This window comes from Ixodes scapularis, unplaced genomic scaffold (genome assembly GCF_016920785.2).
Source record: "Ixodes scapularis isolate PalLabHiFi unplaced genomic scaffold, ASM1692078v2 PGA_scaffold3__209_contigs__length_174095766, whole genome shotgun sequence".
Lineage (NCBI taxonomy): Eukaryota > Metazoa > Arthropoda > Arachnida > Ixodida > Ixodidae > Ixodes > Ixodes scapularis.
Genome location: NW_024609868.1, coordinates 59,409,956 through 59,429,607, shown reverse-complemented (window position 1 = coordinate 59,429,607; position 19,652 = coordinate 59,409,956). Strand labels below are relative to the sequence as shown.

Sequence of the window (19,652 nt, the reverse complement as noted above, 5' to 3'; positions counted from 1 at the left end):
TGTTTTCGTAATAGGCTTCAAATGTTTCGCGAATTTCCTTTTCATCAGTCGAAATTTGACCAACTCCTTGTAGTGTGTCAATTCGCTTCTTTTTCACATATTCTCTCTCTGCATTAAGGTACCTCTTCGTCGGTTGCTCTCCCTCTATGACTTCCAAGGTACGTGTTCTTACTGCGGCTCCTCCGTAGTGCAGTTTATCATGTTCTTCAATTTGTTTTCTAAGGTTCTTTATGTCATCTTTGTATTTCCCTGGTTCCTGGCATTCAAGGCGATACAGGTAGAGAATGTCTTCATTAAGTCGCCTTTCTTCCATTTTTTGTCGGTATGCCACAATTGATGACAGTTCGATGCTCATCTTCCTTATTTCTTGTTTAAACATTTCCCATTTCTGTCCCCACCCATGTTTGGTACACTCGATATTTTTAAGAGCTGATTCTACTCCCTTCTTGAATTCCTCGTTTTCAAGTAGGCTCTCATTCATTTTCCAAAGGGACCAGGCCTGTGAGTTCCTTGTTCTCTGAGATGTTCTCGTGCCTATTGTCACCTGAACCATACAATGATCAGAAAAGAAGGCAGGAATCACGTTGTAGCTGCTCATTGCACCGGAGACTGCTCCGGAGATGTAGATTCTATCCAATCGTGCATGAGACGACCCTTGGAAGTGAGTAAAGCAGATCGCTTGGTTTGATGTTGCTGATGAGTCTAACAAGTCGCAGTCTCGTACCAGTGATTTTAAAACTTCTGCGCTTGGATCTACAATGTTTGTTCGTGGAAGTCTATCCTTTTTGTTTAAAACGCAGTTGAAGTCTCCTAATAGGATGACGTTAAACCTAGTGTCGGCGTAAATTCTAGCCTGACAGAAGAGGCTTTCCCTTTGCGCAACGTCGTTGTACGCGTACACAATAATTATTCGCCAAGGCTGGTTTTGTAGGAGGACGTTTGCTACCATTAGGCGCCCGCTGTCAGTCCCTTCGAGAACGCTACACAATTTGTAATTCATATGCTTCTTGAACAGAATTGCGCACCCTGCTGAGTAGTCGATTGCGGGACAGTGGACCACGTCATAGGTGTTCATCCACAGGTTACATCCCGAAAATAAGGTATTCTGTTCTGACACTTTCGTTTCCTGCAGGGCTACAATGTCGCTGTCATGTTTCTCTAGAAACCGAAACAGTTGGTACTGTTTTTTTCTCGAATTTATCCCTCGTACATTTAAGGTGGAAATAGTGAAGGGACTTATCTGGGCGGGGGTGACGCGGTTCCTATTCATTTTGTGGGTCGGGTTTTAGGGCAGCCGGGAAAGATGGTTTCCGGTCTTTGAATTTTGGCTTTAGCCATTGCTCTTTAGGAATCAGCTGCTTCTGTGGGTCGTTGGAGGTTGTTGGAAATGTTGCGACCTGAGATTCCTCCTTCGCAGACTCGGTGACGTCAACCTTGGGTTTCTTGCTGTGTCGCCTATCGGTTCTGTCATCATCCGCCAGCTGTTTGGCTTGCGTCAGTTGCTTTCGCGGGTCCTTTTCTATGTTTGCAGAAATCTCTGGTTCGGCTAGTGGTGCCTCATGTCCCAAGTCTTGTTCTACACTGTTCTTTTGCTCCGCTAGCACGTCTTTGGTAGCGCTGTTAGAGTTGTCTTCTGTGATAGCGTGGTCGTCCGTCGCTTGCGAAGGTGTTAGCTCCTCGTTGCACATTTCCTCCACATCCATTAGATGCTCGCTGTGGTCAGTCTCCGGTGATGCATTTCCTTGGAGCTTGGAGGCATACGTCACGACGCACTCTTCAGTTGTATGTCCATACCGCCAGCACTCATGGCATAGAGGAGTGCGGCACTGCCGGCGGATGTGTCCAATCGCTTTGCATCTCAGGCAGAGTGGTGGCCTTCCTGGTATTACAACGAGCACATTCGACCCGTATATGTTTAAGATGTGTGGGATCTTGTCTACTGTGAGATCCTGTCTCAGAGTAAGGGTTACATCTAACGTCGTTGATTCTAAGTCCTCGAGACCTGAAAATCTCCACTTTTCTCTCGTCATTTCCTTGACTTTTCCAAAGGGTTCTAGGACCTTTCTCACCTCCGAGTCCGGCATGGGGATAGGCACCCATAGAAGCTTCAGCTTGATTTCCTCTTTGCACGGGTCAATGATGATGCATTTCTTCCCTTTGATTACGAGCTCCTCCTGTGCCTTCAGCTTGTTCTTTGCAGCAGCGTTTCCGAAGGTGATCATCCAGACGTGGCTCATTTGATACTGCCCTAAGCCGACGACGTCCTTCCGGTCGACGATAGAAAATAGGGCTTCCTTGAAATCGCTGGCCTTGTATGGCCTTCCGGTGATGTCCGCATGAATAAATATTGAGTTCAGGACGAGAATGCCTTGTGGTAGCCTTGGTAAAATAACTCTGTAGTCTGAAGATTCGAAAGTCTTCTTGGAAACCCGGCCATCAGATGCCGTCGAACCGCTCCCTCCAGAGCTCATCTCCCCACTCGTGGCGTGCGCCATCCTCTCGAGGCAAAGATTAGGCAAACAGGGTCACCCGGGGAAGCCCCGGGCCCCCGTTGTTGAATTAAATTGCAGGAAGGTAAATTAATGGCTTCCACTCACGGTCGCTTCTTCTTCCTCCACCGACCAAATCACCAAATCGGAAACGCGTTGTTTTTAGTAGTTTATATGTCTGCTGAGTTCGTTTGAATACATTGTACGGTTAGTTTCGTATGTAATTTTTTGTTACGTGTTCAGGACGTATTTCTAATATTGTGGCAATTTTTGCATACTCAATGATTTATTATTACTGTGTCTTTTAATAGTTTTTTAATGCGCTTTGCTGATCGTTTTATTGCAAGCGTGTTGAAGATACGCGCACAAAGATTCCGTAAAGTCGTTAGACAAACATAATAGCCAACGAACGCGATCCAATCCAATCCGCAGCCTTGTTTTGCCGGACGTGATGGCCGTGTGTGTTTCACGTCTCTGTCTTGAGGTCAAGTTACCGATTAGTCGTGATGCGTGGAGTTTAACTTAGTTTCAAATGTGTCCGAAAAAGAAGGAAGCGACTGTGAGCCGTGGAACTACGTCGAATCTGCTCAACAGCCAAGATCATGGCACGGTCGTTTCAAAGTAAGTTCCTTTCTTTGCCCGTTAGGGCTAGATTATTCTTTTTTCCGTTCAAAATGCTTGTTATTGTCTAGATCGCTTGCTTTTACCAGTATTACTAATTGTGCGCGAATGGTGCTATGCGAGGCTGTTTTGCTTCGTTCACAAATAGGCTGTGTACTCGGTCCAGGTCCATCAATAGCGGCGGAACTTTTTGGGAGATGGGGGGGGGGGGGGGGGGGGGACGGCGGCGCCGCCGGCGGCGGCGGCGGGCGTGCGGGCGGCCGGCCGGCCGGCCAGCCGGCCAGCCGGCGGGTGGAGGCGGAAAGGGGAGGGGGAGGGGGGGAAGTTTGATTGCCTCCCTCCACCGTATTGTTCACTGGTAAACTAGGATGTCTGGAAGAGCGCGGTGCCCCCCCCCCCCAAAAAAAAAAATAAAAATAAATAAAGCACTTAACTCAGCGCGGTGCCCCTCCATCGTCTAAGCTCTAGGTTAGTCACTACGGGTGGATTCCGTGTGCGTATTTGCGTCCGGAGAGCTGAGCCAGGCAAAAGGCAGAGGAGGATCGAGCAAGTCCGTAGCTTCCGCCGCGCAGTCGTCTGCAAACGGCTTTATTTTCGTGACTCGTTATCAGAAAAGAATTGTCAAAAATTGGTGCCGCGATGAATTCATCCCATGGTGATTTGCATAGCATACCGCTCCTGATCGCAAAACTTTGTGCCCACGAAATAATTTTTTGATGCCGCTTCTGGGGAAATTTACAAGCATGTCCTGGATTAAGGTAGTGTCTCGCCAGTTTATGAGAGGTATATTTAGTTCAGTGTAAGTATATAGTGTTAGACATGCCTCACCCAATCCCTGTATTTTTTCGTTTGGTACTGCCTTGAGCGAATGGTGTAGGTTGTAATTGTTTTTAGTTGTTGCATGATTGTAGTAAGGTGGTGAGCTTTACTAATTGAACAGCTTGAAAAACAGTTCACCACAAAAGGCAAGGAGACAAGCAGAGTTACGTGTAAACCATACGCAAGCGCAGACTCTCGACTCGCATGAACAGAGAAGGAAAAAATAAAGAATGCGGAAGGAGCTCAAGCACAGGCCCAAGTGGAATGCGCCGATTCACCCATTAGCAAGAGCAGATTTTAAAACCATAATTTCCTTGTCTGTTAAGGCAACAGATTGATGGCCAATACATAAAGACAGCTTAATCTCTCTCTAAAGTCTACGATGAATTGTCACCTACTTATGCACTATTTACACTGCTCGTGTGTCATCCTTATAGCCTCGTCCCACTAGAGCGACAGACAGCAACAAACGACAGCGACACACGACGCACGCTGTCCCACCTGGCGGACACGACGCAGGACATGGGGACGAGGAAACTTCTTTCCTAGTGGGATTGGAGTTGTCAACAAAACACTTCAAAATACACAGATAAACAGTCTGGCGATGCGGTTTTCATATTTTGCTCTTTGGGCATTAAATGCGCCGACAAACACGGTGAAAGTGGAGACAATTACTTTGTTTCTTGATTAAAGCTTCCGCTTCTCTTCATTTGCCGTTGGCGACTTTCCACAAACAGTCGTGACGATTGACACCAAACTTTTTCTGAACTAGAATACCCGAATCGTTCCTTTTTTTTGGGGGGGTCGTTCGAGGAATTCTAAGTTAGCACCAAGGAATTTCACCCTGATTTTGAGGATGTTTAAAACTTCATATCCGAATGATCGAGGGCAGGCGTTTTATGGGGGACAATACGGCATCCCGATCATCACAGAACGTGATGACAAGTCTCGTCTGCCGGAATGGCTTGCCGCGGAACGTCGTGTCCTACTTCGTGGTGAGCGGTCTTTGGTCAGTCCTCGAACATGGGTGTATCCATCCTGATTTAGGGGCGTAGACCTCGGCGTCTTGAAGCACCAAATCGCGCAGCAAGTTTTTGCGAGCAAAACCAGCCACAGACAAGCCTTTTGCAACATGACTGCCCAGCGCCAGCAAGCAAGCCGCGCCTGCAACCACTATGAGCAATCGAGGGACTGGAACTGCGGGAACGGGGAGAGGCCGCCAAGGGCTTCTCTGAAGGTCGAGCGGTGGAGCAAGCCACGGGAGGAAGGGTGGAAGGGTGGAAAGAGAGGCAACAGAGGGCACAAGCGGGCGAGGAGGATAAGTTTGTATCCCACAGATGTTCCTCGGTGGGACTGCTTGCTGCGCTTCAAGTCTAACAACAGACAAGAACTCGTCCGTCGTCGATGGTTTGTCGGCGATTGTCGCGGGTGTTGGCCGTTGCAGTGGGACAGCATCGGCGACACGGAACTTTGTGGTGTCGTCGGACAAAAATCGGTGTTTGTCACTCTAGTGGGACGAGGCTTTTAGAGAAAACGTGAATAATTAGCAGATACTGTGAAAAACATACAAGGGAATTATTGTAGGCCTTTGTTATTCATAGTATGGGCCACCAATGTGTTCGCACATCCATCTGTTACCTGAGCTGCCAAGAAAATCGTGTTTACAGTCTTATGCATATGGGTGGGAGTCAGCACGTTCCACTTGGACCTGTTCGAACTTTTGCTAAAGCTCCTTCCGCATTCTTTATTTTTTTTCTTCTCCAATTTGTGAGTTGGGAGTCTACACTCGTATGTAGTGTATGTATTCCTCTCCTTTATTCCTTGTTTTTTGTCTGTTATTTTTCAGGATGTTCATTCAGAATGAACTCACCACCTTATTACATGGAAAGGCTGTTGTTAATTCCAAAGTGTCTGTAAAACAATCTACCTGACATCTTTTGCTCACGCCCCGGTTTCTGAAGCTCACGTTCTCCGAACACAGTTTTTCTGATTTCTCTGATTCTTTTTCTTTTTTCTTTTATGCTCAATAGATCAAGTTGTGAGTGTGCACCAGTCTGCGTCCTCTGTGTTCCTATCCTTTTGTCCTTGTCTTTTTGTGCACTTTTTTCAAGTTGGTCCATGATATTTTTTATCGTATATTCTAATCTGTGTTTTCATCTTTATACTTGCTGCAGTCCTTACCAAGTAGAAGTTGGCATTCACTTTCACCATCCTGATGTGAGTGTCCTGAGGCGACACAGAATGACAGCTTCCTCTGCTGAAGGCCAGGCTTGATGGAAGACTGCCAAGGCTGTTCATGGTAAGGTGCTCTATATATTGAGCAATATAATAGCAACTTATTGCTGATAGGATTGTTTTTAACGCAGACTGTGTTTATGGACTGGCCTTTAGCAATTCCGATGCCACTCACGTGGAATGAAACACTCTAGGGGAATTGCGCATCCCATTCGTAAGCGGAATGCTGAGTTTACAACAGAAGTGCGTCTCAACTTGCTGCCAGTATTGCTGTGTGTGTTGTGTTTGTATTTTTATTTGTTTGTTTAATGTTCCCAATAATGGCTGCAGCCTTCCCATTGGAAGTGGCAACACGCAAACACAAATGGACAGCAAGAGAGGTGCACAGCGCCACTCACGCCGTTCGCCACCGCACCCATTGGTTTTCGGAGAGGTTTGCAGTATTGGTCTCTATGGTATTTGGTCATATATCGCACATGAACACAACCAGGGCACTGTGCCTACAATTCAGCACTCGCAAGATTTGCGTGAATACACCCTGCAGCTGGTTGCACTTTCAGAGTAATTTTAATGTTGCAAAAATGAATAATGACATTGGCATATTTCTCGTGCCAAATCCTTCATGCCTGTTCCGAACTCTGATCTCCACGAGATCACAGTAGAGTCGTTTCTGTTGTACAGTAAAACCTCGTTAATTCAACCCCCGCTAATTCGGATAATTTGAACTGTCGATCCGGTCCCGTCAAACATATGTATTAGTCAATGGCAGCAAACGCTCATTAATTCGGAGGGAACGCGGCGCACTATGGTTAATTCGGACAAATTCGGCAGGTGGTGCTAGCTACCGTCTGTTCCAAAGGGTATGACCGCTATCCATCCGAAGTGCGCACGTGGTTTTTCCGGTTTTCCCATGGTTCTTCGCTCTTTCGGTTCTCCGTGTTTCGCACCAGTTTTGCTCTGGATCGCCGTGCTTCAGCTCGTTACTCTCCTGGCATGGAAGCAGCAGAAGCATTGCTGCAACGGAAAAAGGGTAGCACAAGTGACCGACGACCGGAACGGCAAAATCGCGACACGCGGGGCTATTGTTCCCGAGCGTGCCAATAGCAAGAGTGACAGTCACGTTTTATGCCTCAACGCGGGGATCCTAAAGCCCGCCATTTTAACAACTATCCTATCCCTCAATTTTTCGCCGGCCACCCCTGCATTGAAAAATGCATCGTGACTGGCACTCTCGCTATCGGCGCTCGGGGAAAATAGCGCCGGCTGTCGCGATTTCGCCGCTCCGATTACTGGTCAGTTTTGCTACTCGTTTTCCGTTGCAGCTGTACTAGGCTAAGAATTTAGCGACGAAAGTGGAAATACTGAGGGCCTTGGAGGGCGGCGTCTCTCGACAAGTGATGGAAGGTTGCGACGTCAAGAGAAGCACTTTGGCTACATACGTAAAAATTGTGGCCGATATCCTACAGGCTTTCGAGAGCGAGAAGTTCAACACGAAAAGAAAGCGGCCTTGGAAGGTGGTGCACCCGAAACTAGAAGAGGCCTTGCTGTACTACATTGTCAGCGCACGGGATGCGTAGCTCCGACAGTGCGAGTGCGGTGGAGCACTCAACCGCGCTAAGGAAAGTTGCCGTCTCCGCCCAAGTGTCGTCCAGAAAGCAGGCGGTAATAACAGATTTCTTCTCAAAATAAAGGAAACGTTTTCGCGCAGCTTTCTTTGTTCTTTCGATATTTCGACCTTCGGATAATTCAGACATTATTGCCGGTCCCATGAGATCCAAATTAACGAGGTTTTACTGTAGTGGCACGGCAGAGTCTATACTTGTTTTGCTTCAATCTTTGTAAGGGGGATGCTGTAATCCAATTCTACTCATCCCTGGTGTACTAGATAGCACCATATTTGCAGAGATAGTCTTCAGATTTTGTAGTTCCATCGAAATATATTTCAGCTTATAAAATATTTGTTATTTGGCTTGTAAATTTTCAAGCAGATCTAGATTGAAGGCAGCAAATATCTTACCTGCAGTCATGGTATGTGTCCGAAGTATATTGCATTAACATAATTGACCCAACCTCTGATTTTTGTTTTCAGTGCCTCTAGCGAATTGTGGATGCTAGGATTGCTTTTGTTTGTTTCACATTATCTACAACACTTTTTTCACCTTTATACTCAGTGCAGCCCTTGCCGAACGGAAGCTAGCATCGACTGGGCCAATTCGTTCGTGCATCACCAGCCGACCCGAGGATCAGGTCCATGGCAGTCTGCAAAGGTTGTTGATGGTAAGCTGCCTTATATATACAGCTGTGTAATAGCAGCTTGTCCTGGATGACAATTTGAAATGCATGTTTATGTTTTAGAAAGTGAAATTCGCATGGGCATACTTGCAACGTGAAAGCTTACCAAGCCTGTTCTGATCTTTCATCCTTTTGAGATTTCAGTACAGCCGTTTCTGCTGCACACATACTGCCTACTTCGGCCAGGTAGAGACTTGATACATATGAAGGTAAGCAGGCGATTATCAACTGCTCGGTGCTGTCCGTGGTGACGTTCTCTCCTTATCAGATGACTTACCATGCTTGGTTCGCAAGGCATTTTAAAAGGAAAGCAAGTCCGCTGGTGCATGATGCTCCCAGTACTGAGCAGTCGACGATCGCTTGTTCACACTCGTAGAGATCACGACTGTACTTCAAGCTCAGCAAGTGTGACACTTATGTGATTCAGCCTAGCTGTGGTGTGCTGAGCGGTATATGTAGAGCTAGTTTACTTGTGCACACACAGTGGCTGTGCGGTATAAAACGCGCCCAATCGGCCACTTTAATGCAGTCTCGTGTAGTTCCATTGATGTTTTCTTTTGGCGTGCATGATATGTGTTCACACTTTTTTTTTTCCTCGCTTACCGACAGTCCTAGCTGTCTGCAGAGAGTAAGTGTGAAACATGCCAACAAGCCTCTAAAGCAGTATGCAGTGCAATTTTGGTCTATTGTGCAAGCGAGGAAGAAGACTGCTCGTTTGGCTGTTAAGGCTGCGACATAGACATTAGATAGTTTTATCTGAGCATTGTTACGACCCGCTCCACTCAAAAGGAAAGCACCTGCATGCTCACAACGCTCAGTCAGCAACGACCAGTCGGAACGCAGATGCCGATGGAGCAGACAACTCCTGCACCCTGATGACCACTGCCGACTGAGCGTTACGTGCGTGCCTGGTTACTTTCCTGCTCAGTGGCTGAGCGGAACGGCCCGTAAAAAGCGCTCGGCTAAAACTTTTTCTGATAGGGGGTGGCTGACACATAGATATTTCAGGCAGAAGGATGGCCGACATTGACTCACATCAATTCTCAGTATGAGCAGCTCTCATCGCAATACGGAAATTATGATTCAAACTTCCTCTACCCCTTTCTGAAGGTTTTGAAGGTACTCCTAGCAGTATTGTTGGGCTAGACATAATCATACCCAGATCCACTCCAATAAATTCTAAGAGGATGAAGTCAGTTGCCACATAGCTTGTGCAAAGCTAAATCTGGAACTCACTCCTCCTTCCTGTTTTTCACTGTATTGAGAACCTTGTCTCAGTATGTGATGGGTCTGTGAAGAAAATTGACCAGATAAGCAATATTACTCAGAAAATAGATGTCCCATACATATTAACCTGCACCTACCAGCCACTGTACACCACCTCACTACTGATTTGTTATCTTTCTATTGATTTGCCTGAACTGTTCGCACCTGTAGATATTAATGATGATCACGAGGGAATGTTTGTTGTCATATGATGTTATATGCTTAAAGTAAGTGAGGCTTGCGGGCGTTTTCAAGGGCTATGGGGCATGCCGATGGTAAACACTCAATGTGAGTTTATGGTAGACGCTAATAGTATATACTAGTTTCTGGGTAAGTCGCTATTTTTTATTTGGTGAAGTCTGCAGATGAGTTTTAGTCAGGTTGCCATTATGTGGGAACACAGGGGCCATACTCTGCAATATATTATATGTTTACATGTGTCTACCCAATCTCATTAGTATGTGTACAACAATGAGCTGTATTCGCGACTCCAACAATCTATAGGGGGCGCCACCACCAAACAAACATGGCGGCTGGGAACAGGTCGCGTCGGCTCGGCCGGGCCGCCTGAACGGGTAGCGCATTCAATTTAACAGATTTTCTTTTGTTTAGTGCCCTATTTTATAGGTATTTCAACTGCGACGGTTAAGTGTAGCCGGTGCAGATAAACTTGCAGAGCATAGTTTTGTTTTCCCGGTGCTTTTTGTTCTTTTCATGTCAAACTTTTGTTTCGGAGGTTTCGTTCATTACCGAAACTATGGGCTCCGGAGAGACGGTAATAGACTCTAATCAGTTTTGATCAGGTAAGGAAAGCAGCGATGACTACAGAATTGTTCCACCGACAGTAATTTTCAACTAACTCGCATCACTCGACCATACGACTTATCTGTCAGCGAAATCGAGCTTTTGTGCGTATTAAGAAACAGCTCCAGTCGTCTGCTCGATCAGCAACACAGGCTGCAGGAAAATTACGAAAATTAAGCAAGCGCTTCTTGAGCCAAGCTTGAGCTTCTTGAGCCCCACTAAGCAGCTGATACTCGTATTTCAACTCAGGTTTTAGTGACAATCGAAGTCATTTTGACGAATGTGCGGGTTATGCATTATATTACGTACCATGTCCCACTAAAGGGATATTAGTATATTATTTGGGCTGAAATATGAGCTTGCTTGACAAGCTATTAGGTGAACTGCTGAATCAAAGTATATTTGACAGACGGAGAGATACTACCTAAACTCAGCCATATGGTTCTAGCCGGCAGCACGGAGATGATTGCGGACAAATTTGAAGATAGTCTTCATCGGAGATTCACGCAGAACCCCTCTGCATTAAACTTGACTTCAAATCCTGAGTGGAGAAAGAGAGTATCTTTTGTGGCCGGACAACCTGAGCAATGTAGACGGATATTGCTGCTGGCTTCAACGAGGGTATATTATAAATATTGGAGGCGCAATAGATCATAATGTCGTGACAGCTTCTAACTTTGCGAGAGGCGTCCCCCATTTTTTGAAAGCAGACAATATCCCTCATTAATCGTATGCAGCGAGGAGGTTTTCGAGAATCAAGTAGATGCGAAATCAGCCCAACTTTTTCGGTGTGGTCCAGAGGCTTTTTCGGTGAAAAGCTGCCAAGATGAATAGCCAATGCACCGACCAGCGTGGGTGGCTCAATCTTGACGCTAATCAAACACAGCCAAATTCAAGAAAAGCAGCTATTGAACCTTCCCATTCACTTGACTGCAGCATTGGGGTTCCCTCCAGTGAAACACCTCGTCTGTTTTACATACCACTTATCAGTTACCGAGTAGTCGTCACTTTGAATGTCATTCGAGACAGAGAAGATATCAAAGCGTTTTTCCTTGATTCCTCCCCATCCAAGAAATTGAAAGCACGCGATTGTGTGTTGTGGAGTAAACAGGCTTTCAAACACGTGATAGAAAAAAACAATTTACTGAGGCTTCATCACACTGATGAACACTCAGGCAAACTTGAGAAATATTCAGACCTTCATCAAATTACATTGTTTGCCACCGCGTCGACAACACGTGTCCGCGAAAGCCGCCAGAGACGTGGAGAGGCGCAGAGCGACCTGTTCTGGCTGGTTCCTGGTTATCCCGCTTGATGCTGTCCGTTTTGCTAGGGTCGCGAATATGTCAAGGATATGATTTGTCATTGTCTCAGTAAGACTAATGAATCGCTATATTTACCTAAAAATGCTGGATCTCTTGCACCTATCGGGACGAACGGCAATGTTAAACTACATGCCAACTACTCCGGCGAGTTTGCCCGTCTCTCGACATGCCCTTTTGAATTAAAGTAGATGATTTCCACGAGCCTTTCTTTGAAGTGGGCCTTCTTCATGCAAATAGCTAACCTTGATTATGAGATAACTGGGCCATTTTTGCCGCTTGGTTATCCAGTGTGTTGTAACAGGTGTCCCTTAGGGCAATCAAAGTATTTTTGTTTTGATATAGTTTCCATATTGAAAATGAAATGAAGACAATTAACGCATTGGTTACAAAAAGTTTTTCTTTTACATGGGCTTCTTGTCTCATGCCTCTGGTTTTCTGGCCACTTGATTAGCTTGGTTTATCTTTTTAGAGGTGATACTTACTTAGTTTTTGTGCTTTTGTTTTGGGTGTTTTTCAGGCTGATTTTCTTTTTTTTGTTCTCAATAGTGTGTATATATTGCGCCGTTGAGTTCAATGCAAATTTGGTTTCGAGTCAGCGCTCTGTCCGTGTCCTTTACCCTGTCCGTCGTCCTGTGCGCTGTTTTAACCTTTTAAGCGCTTGCCCAGTTTGGAATTTCTGGATTATCATGTGCAGCTGGTATTGATTTACCCTGTCATTTTACTGTGCTGTTGATTCTCTTTGCAGGTGCTCTAATGAAGGACTCCCCTTCCTGGGTGCATGGTTGACTTGCATCACAAGCTGCATGAAAAGTGTGAAGAACATTTCCTAGGCCCGTGACATGCAGCCTCTTTCATCCAGCGCACTCCTCTAGCGACAAGCCCATGATGACCAGCCAAGCTGTAGCTTCACTGGAACTGGCAATAAACAATTACGGTAACAATTTTGTATGTTTTATTTGCTATCATGTGTATGAGCGACAGATGGCTGTGGCAGCCGCTTTACCATTAAGGTGTATACCTATGCCAGAAATTTACTTTCATGTACAGTGCAACATAATTGTTTACACTCATTTGTTGTTAAAATTATTCTTCTTATGAACTACATCATTTCTATTCAGGTGTAAATTGCACACAAAACCACATGTTAGGCTGTATGACAAGAACGGGAACTGTACGATTTTAGCCCACTAGCCTGGGGTCTTGCTGGTATCTTGCGGTACTGCTGGTAGTGCACCGGGGATTTGTGCTGGCAGCAGCCCGGGAACTCGCTGGGACAAAACAAGCCCGGGAACTGTATGGCTTGAGGCCGCTAGCCTGGGGTCTTGCTGGTATCTTGCCGCGTTACTGGTACTACGCTGGGGATTTGTGCTGGCAGCATCCCGGGAACTGTATGGCTTGAGGCCGCTAGCCTGGGGTCTTGCTGGTATCTTACCGCGTTACTGGTACTACGCTGGGGATTTGTGCTGGCAGCAGCCCGGGAACTCGCTGGGACAAAACAAGCCCGGGGACTGTATGGCTTGAGGCCGCTAGCCTGGGGTCTTGCTGGTATCTTACCGCGTTACTGGTACTACGCTGGGGATTTGTGCTGGCAGCATCCCGGGAACTCGCTGGGACGCCCAGTGCCGGGCGTCCCAGTCAGTCCCAGTCACTGGCCAGTGACTGGCAATCTCACTGGCCCGTTGTCGCCCCGCGGTGCGTTTTCAGCGTCGCCCCAGTAGGATCTTACCGGCAGACCGGTACCGCCCCAGTCCCAAACCGGCGAGTTGTGCTACTTGGGCTTGTGCTTGATGGAAAAGTAAACATTATATTTGTTGTGATCCTATGAGGCGAGTTAAACCTTGTGGTCAAAGATGTCGTATGATATCAAATTGTGTTTAGCAAACTGCACGCCGATGTATTTATAAGTATTATTTAAAAAAAAACTATTGCAAAATGAATAATGGCTAACTTAATGCGAAGATTTTATTTATGTGGAGTGTATTCATCGCTACAAAAACGCTTCTGCCACTCATCTAAAATCGCACAAGCTGTCGAACTTCGCTGACATATATTTTTATTTGTAAAAAAAAGACTGATCGTCAATCAATAACGTCATTTTCCACAACTGCATCCTGAACCAATACCATGTACTTGAAAATTGCTTTGTTTTACAGAGATTCCAAAGGTGGAATCATTTATCAAAATGTTTTTTTCGAAGTTTTGTTTCATTTTTACTCATCACGAAACTATACTGAAACGGGCCACAAAACTTTGAAACTCGGTTCAGTTGTGAAGCATGTGTTCAGCGACTACCCTAAATAAAAATTGGCTTACTCGTCCGCAAAAACAAAAAAAAAAAACATACAAGAGCGGCGTTGCCTGTATAGCCTTTTAAATATGGTTACTGACAACTTCATAGACGCGGTGCGTGTCAAGTACCGTGCATCTAATTATCGAACCGCATACGATGAAATTCCTTGTTAGCCTGTAAATATGCCGAAGAATTTATTACAAAGCAAAAAAACGTGAACATAATAGGCCACGTATTGTTTTTTTTTTAGTTGTCAGCTACCCCAATTGGGAAAAGAATCTGGCTCTTCTTACATTATCTCTTTAGTGAGAGGTAAGTAGAGCTGGTTTTCAAAGTTTTTGCATTTCACAGACAACGGGGCCTTACTAATATATATATATACATAACAGACCAATTGCATCCAACTTCTCTTGAAAATTTACGCTGCATACATTTTGGGAAAAACGAGCCAACACTCGTTACAAAGGTGAGTAAGCGAAACGCGCACCTTTATCATAAAAAGTGCTTATAAAATATTTAATGATTTTTTTCATAGTTGCAGTCTGAAACAAAGCAACGCATTGTAGTCTCAAAGTATTTTTAGAAAAGGTGTGAAACCTTGAAGTAATTTTGTTTCAAGCCAACAAGTGGTGTAGGAAGACGAACAGCTATTCTGACATTATAAGTTATAATACCTTCGTATCAGGCTTTGGTGAATATAGAACTATTCATAGCGCATGCCATAACCATAATACTATTATTTCTAGTTTTACAGCGATTACGTGCTTCCTCCCGACTAAACTTTCGAAATCAAATCGGGCTTCGGCAATTGTGCGAGGACACGGTAATGAGGATGCTTTCCGTCGCTTGCAGACAACTCAAGTTCAGCGTCTTTTGCTCCTGTCAAGCGGAGCCAAAAAGCAGCCTAGCCAGTATACAGCGCCGTGTGGGGATGGTGCCATTGAGTAGATAGGAACATAACAATGGCTAACAAATAATTACAAAACGAGACAATATCTTAAACGTGGTGACAACTTACGTAATATTATCTTCCAAAACACATTAAAATGTAATTAACATTTCCCGCAGTAAGACGGTGCGATTAATAATGTATCGCAACGCAACGATCAGTCCACGTAGGTGATTCGTCGTTAAGTAGGAGGATAGAGTAAGCGGCTTTTAGGGTTCATCTAAAGCCCCTCCTGTACCGTTTTTGTAAAAAAATTACTACAAGCTCATGTGATTCCGAAGTCATTTTTGTGTGTGTCTGTGTGTGTGTGGAGTGTAAAAAAATCAAGTAAAATTGAAGAGCTGCGTGCGCTCTTACCTTTCTTTGATAGAACAACACGCAACGTATACGAGTTAGACTATAACAAATAAAAATTTTGGACTCGCAAGAATTAGTACCCCTTGTGCGTTTCATATAAGCGTATACGTTAAGAAATTTACTACCTTGTACATTTCTTTATATTCTACAGCAAAGAGAATGCTGATTTGCGCTTAATCTAAAGGGAACATCTACAAGCAATAGAACTCCCATGCGAGTTTAACTTTGCTCTTCAAATTGGTGGAGTTAAAAAAATTATATATTGTCACGAATGAAGGTGACGAAAAGCCGAACAGTGAACTGAAAATAAAGATTTAATGGGCGAACTTGTGCCAACCAAAAATAAATAAAGAAAGAGCGTCGAGGTAGCAGAAAAGCGGGCGGCGGTTCGGCGGCACTACAGAGCGCTAGCAAAACTGGGACTGACTCGACAAGGTCGCGGGAGCCGCTTATCTACCCTGCGTCACTATCTCGAAAGTTCGGCAAAGAAGGTTCGAGCGTCGCGCGCTCGGGGCGAGGATGAACTGGCACTTTCGAGAATAACAAAGCAGAACGAAAGTTACGTCTGCTGCGAGAATGACCGGGAATCTTCTAGAAGACCGTGACCGAGCGTTGCCTTCTCGGCTCTGCGGGTGGCATTATCCCCCCTTTAAAAGTGCATCGCCCCGATGCAAAACGAAAGGAAAACGGAAATGGCTAAAACAATTACGGCGAAACAAAACAAACATGCAGTTTCACAATCCTAACGCGCGTAGAACGGCTTGAGTCGAACTACGTGGACGACTTCGGGTCGTGGCTGGCGGCGTCCTGATGGGCGAGTTCCGTCGGGGAGCACCTCGTAGTTCAAGTCCCCAAGGCGGCGGATGACCTTGTAGGGTCCGAAGTAGCGTTTTAACAGTTTCTCGCTGAGGCCGCGGCGGCGAATGGGCGTCCACACCCATACCCTGTCTCCGGGCTGGAACTCCACGTCGCGGCGGCGGAGGTTGTAGCGGCCTGCGTCGACACGTTGCTGGTTCTTTATTCGAAGACGGGCTAGCTGTCGTACTTCTTCTGCTCGTTGGGTGACCAGCTGGGCGTCGTCGGTGCCGTCGTCCGTTGGATCGTGGGGCAGCATGGCGTCGAGCATCGTCGTCAACTTTCTGCCGTGCACCAGCTGAAAGGGTGTAACGCCGGTAGTTTCTTGAATCGCCGTGTTGTACGCAAACGTGACGTAGGGCAGCACTTCATCCCACGTCTTGTGTTCCACGTCCACGTACATAGAAATCATGTCGGCGATGGTCTTGTTTAGTCGCTCCGTCAGCCCATTGGTCTGCGGGTGGTATGCCGTGGTCCGGCGGTGGTCGGTGTGGCTCAGGCGGAGTATCTCTTGTGTCAGGTGCGCCATGAACGAGGATCCTCGGTCCGTAATCAGGACTTGGGGAGCGCCGTGTCGGAGGACGATAGACTCCACGAAGAATTTGGCTACTTCCACGGCGGTCCCCGACGGGAGTGCTTTTGTCTCGGCGTACCTGGTGAGATAATCAGTTGCCACGATTATCCACCGGTTTCCCTGCGCCGACGGTGGGAAAGGTCCGAGAAGATCCATTCCAACCTGCTGGAATGGTGCAATCGGGGGCGCGATCGGTTGCAGGAGACCTGCCGGCTTCATCGGTGGTTTCTTGCGTCGTTGGCATTCGTGGCACGAACGGACGTAGAGGTGGACAGTCTTCGGAAGCTTGGGCCAGTAGTATTTTTCTCGGATCCGTGCAAGGGTCCTACTGTAGCCAAGGTGACCAGATGTTGGGTCGTCGTGGCAGGCTTGGAAGATCTCTTCTCGAAGACTGGCAGGAATCACCAGCAGCCACGTCGAGTTGTTGTCCCTGAAGTTTTCTTTATAGAGGATACCTCTCCGGACGGTGAATCTTGGCAGGTCACGTGAGAAGGCTCGGGGAATCGTACCCCCTCGTCCCTCCAAGTGGTCGATCAATGCACGCAACTCAGGATCGTCCCGCTGGAGCGCTGCCATGCCGTGAATGCTCACCGCGCCAAGAAAGTGGTCGTCGTCGTCGTCGTCTTTGGCACATCCGGTAGCTGACTCGACAGGGGCTCTGGACAGGGAGTCGGCGTCGCTGTGTTTTCGGCCTGACTTGTAGACCACGGTTACGTCGTACTCCTGCAGTCGTAGGCTCCATCGAGCGAGGCGTCCCGATGGGTCCTTCAGGCTCGCTAACCAACACAGCGAATGGTGGTCGGTGACCACCCGAAAAGGAGTTCCGTACAGGTATGGGCGGAATTTCGTGATGGCCCAGACGACGGCCAGACATTCCTTCTCGGTCGTTGAGTAATTGCGTTCCGCGTTCGACAGCGTCCGGCTAGCGTATGCGATCACGCGCTCCGCACCGTCTTGTCGTTGGACCAGTACCGCTCCGAGTCCTGTATTACTGGCGTCCGTGTGGACCTCCGTTTCGGCTGATTGGTCGAAGTGGCCGAGGATCGGTGGTGACTGGAGCCGTCGCTTTAGTTCGTCGAATGCCTGTTGTTGTTCTCCACCCCATTCGAAGTTCACGGCGTCTTTCGTAAGGCGCGTTAGCGGCGCAGAAAGCTTGGCGAAATCCTCAACGAATCGCCGGTAGTATGCGCAAAGTCCAAGGAATCTTCGGACGGCCTTTTTGTCGGTGGGCGGTGGAAAGGCCGCTACGGCGCGAGTTTTCTCAGGGTCAGGACTTACACCTTCGTTGCTCACAACGTGGCCCAGGAACTTCAGTTCGCCGTAGGCAAACCGGCACTTCGTCGGCTTGAGTGTGAGTCCAGCGGTCCTGATTGCCTCTAAAACGGCCCGAAGGCGTCGCAAATGCTCGTCGAAGTTGGCCGAGAATACCACGACGTCATCGAGGTAAACGAGACAGCTCTGCCACTTGAGGCCTGCCAGGACGGTGTCCATGACACGTTGGAACGTTGCCGGCGCCGTGCACAGTCCGAAGGGCATCACCTTGAACTCAAACAGTCCGTCGGGCGTGACGAAGGCAGTCTTTTCTCGGTCCCGTTCGTCGACTTCGATCTGCCAGTAGCCACTCTTAAGGTCCATCGACGAAAAGTATCGGGAGTGGCGCAGCCGGTCCAGCGTGTCGTCGATGCGGGGGAGCGGATACACATCTTTCTTCGTGACCGCGTTGAGCCGCCGGTAGTCAACGCAGAATCGAAGCGTTCCGTCTTTCTTCTTTACCAGCACAACTGGAGAGGCCCAAGGGCTGCTCGAAGGCTGAATGATGTCGTCGTTGAGCATCTCCTGTACTTGTTCATGAATGGCCTCTCGTTCCTTTGGGGAGACCCGGTACGGCGGCCGATGCACAGGGAGCGCGTCCTCGTTGGTAATGATGCGGTGTTTCGCAACTGTTGTCTGGCGCACCCTCGACGTCGTCGCAAAGCAGTCGCCGAACTCGGCGAGGAGGTCTCCGAGCTGTCGTCGTTTCGTGGCGCTGAGCTTGGGGTTAACGTCAAGCTGTTGCGGCACTGTACTGGACGGCTGACATGGCGAGGGCTCTTCGGAGATCGCGGCGATTTCGGCGTCGGCCCGGAGTTCCTCGACGTGTCCTATAGTTGCACCTTTCGTTAGATGCTGCGCCTCCGGTCGAAAGTTCGTCACGAGGACCACACAACGTCTATCCTGCAGCTCTGCTACGCCCCTTGCGACGCCTATTCCTCTTCCGAGAAGCAGTTGGACGTTGCCTTCCAGAAGGACTTTCCCGCTGGCAACTGCGTCGGTCACGACGGGCACAAGAACACTCGACCGTGGCGGCAGGTTCACGTGGTCCGCAAGGACTCGGACGGCGGCTGGCGAAGTTTTGGATTCCTCCGGAGGTAGCACGGGCTTTCGCAGCGTCAACCTGTTTGCTCCAAGGTCGATCACAGCACCGTACTCACAGAGGAAGTCCATGCCAAGGATGACGTCTCTCGAACAGTCTTTGAGGACGACGAACTTCACGGGGCAGGTCTCTCCGTGGATGTCCACGCGCGCAGTACACCTTCCCACTGGTGTGATGAGATGTCCACCGGCGGTTCGTATTTTCGGACCTTCCCACGGCATCATCACCTTCCGAAGGCGGCGAGAGAGCTTCCCACTTAAAACCGAATAGTCTGCTCCGGTGTCGATGAGCGCCTTCGCGTCGTGGCCGTCGATGGTAACGTCGAGGTTATTCGACACCGTCGAAGAACCGTCGTTCCTATCC

At 47.7% G+C, this 19,652-nt stretch overlaps 1 long non-coding RNA gene across 1 annotated transcript; it reads left to right on the top strand.

Annotated features, from left to right (window-relative positions):
- The first annotated feature begins 6,167 nt into the window (after positions 1 to 6,167).
- Positions 6,168 to 12,653, top strand: LOC121837398. The gene is made up of 3 exons (XR_006078154.1): positions 6,168 to 6,228; positions 8,336 to 8,441; positions 12,597 to 12,653. It is a non-coding gene; the product is annotated as an uncharacterized LOC121837398 (long non-coding RNA).
- The last annotated feature ends 6,999 nt before the right edge of the window (positions 12,654 to 19,652 follow it).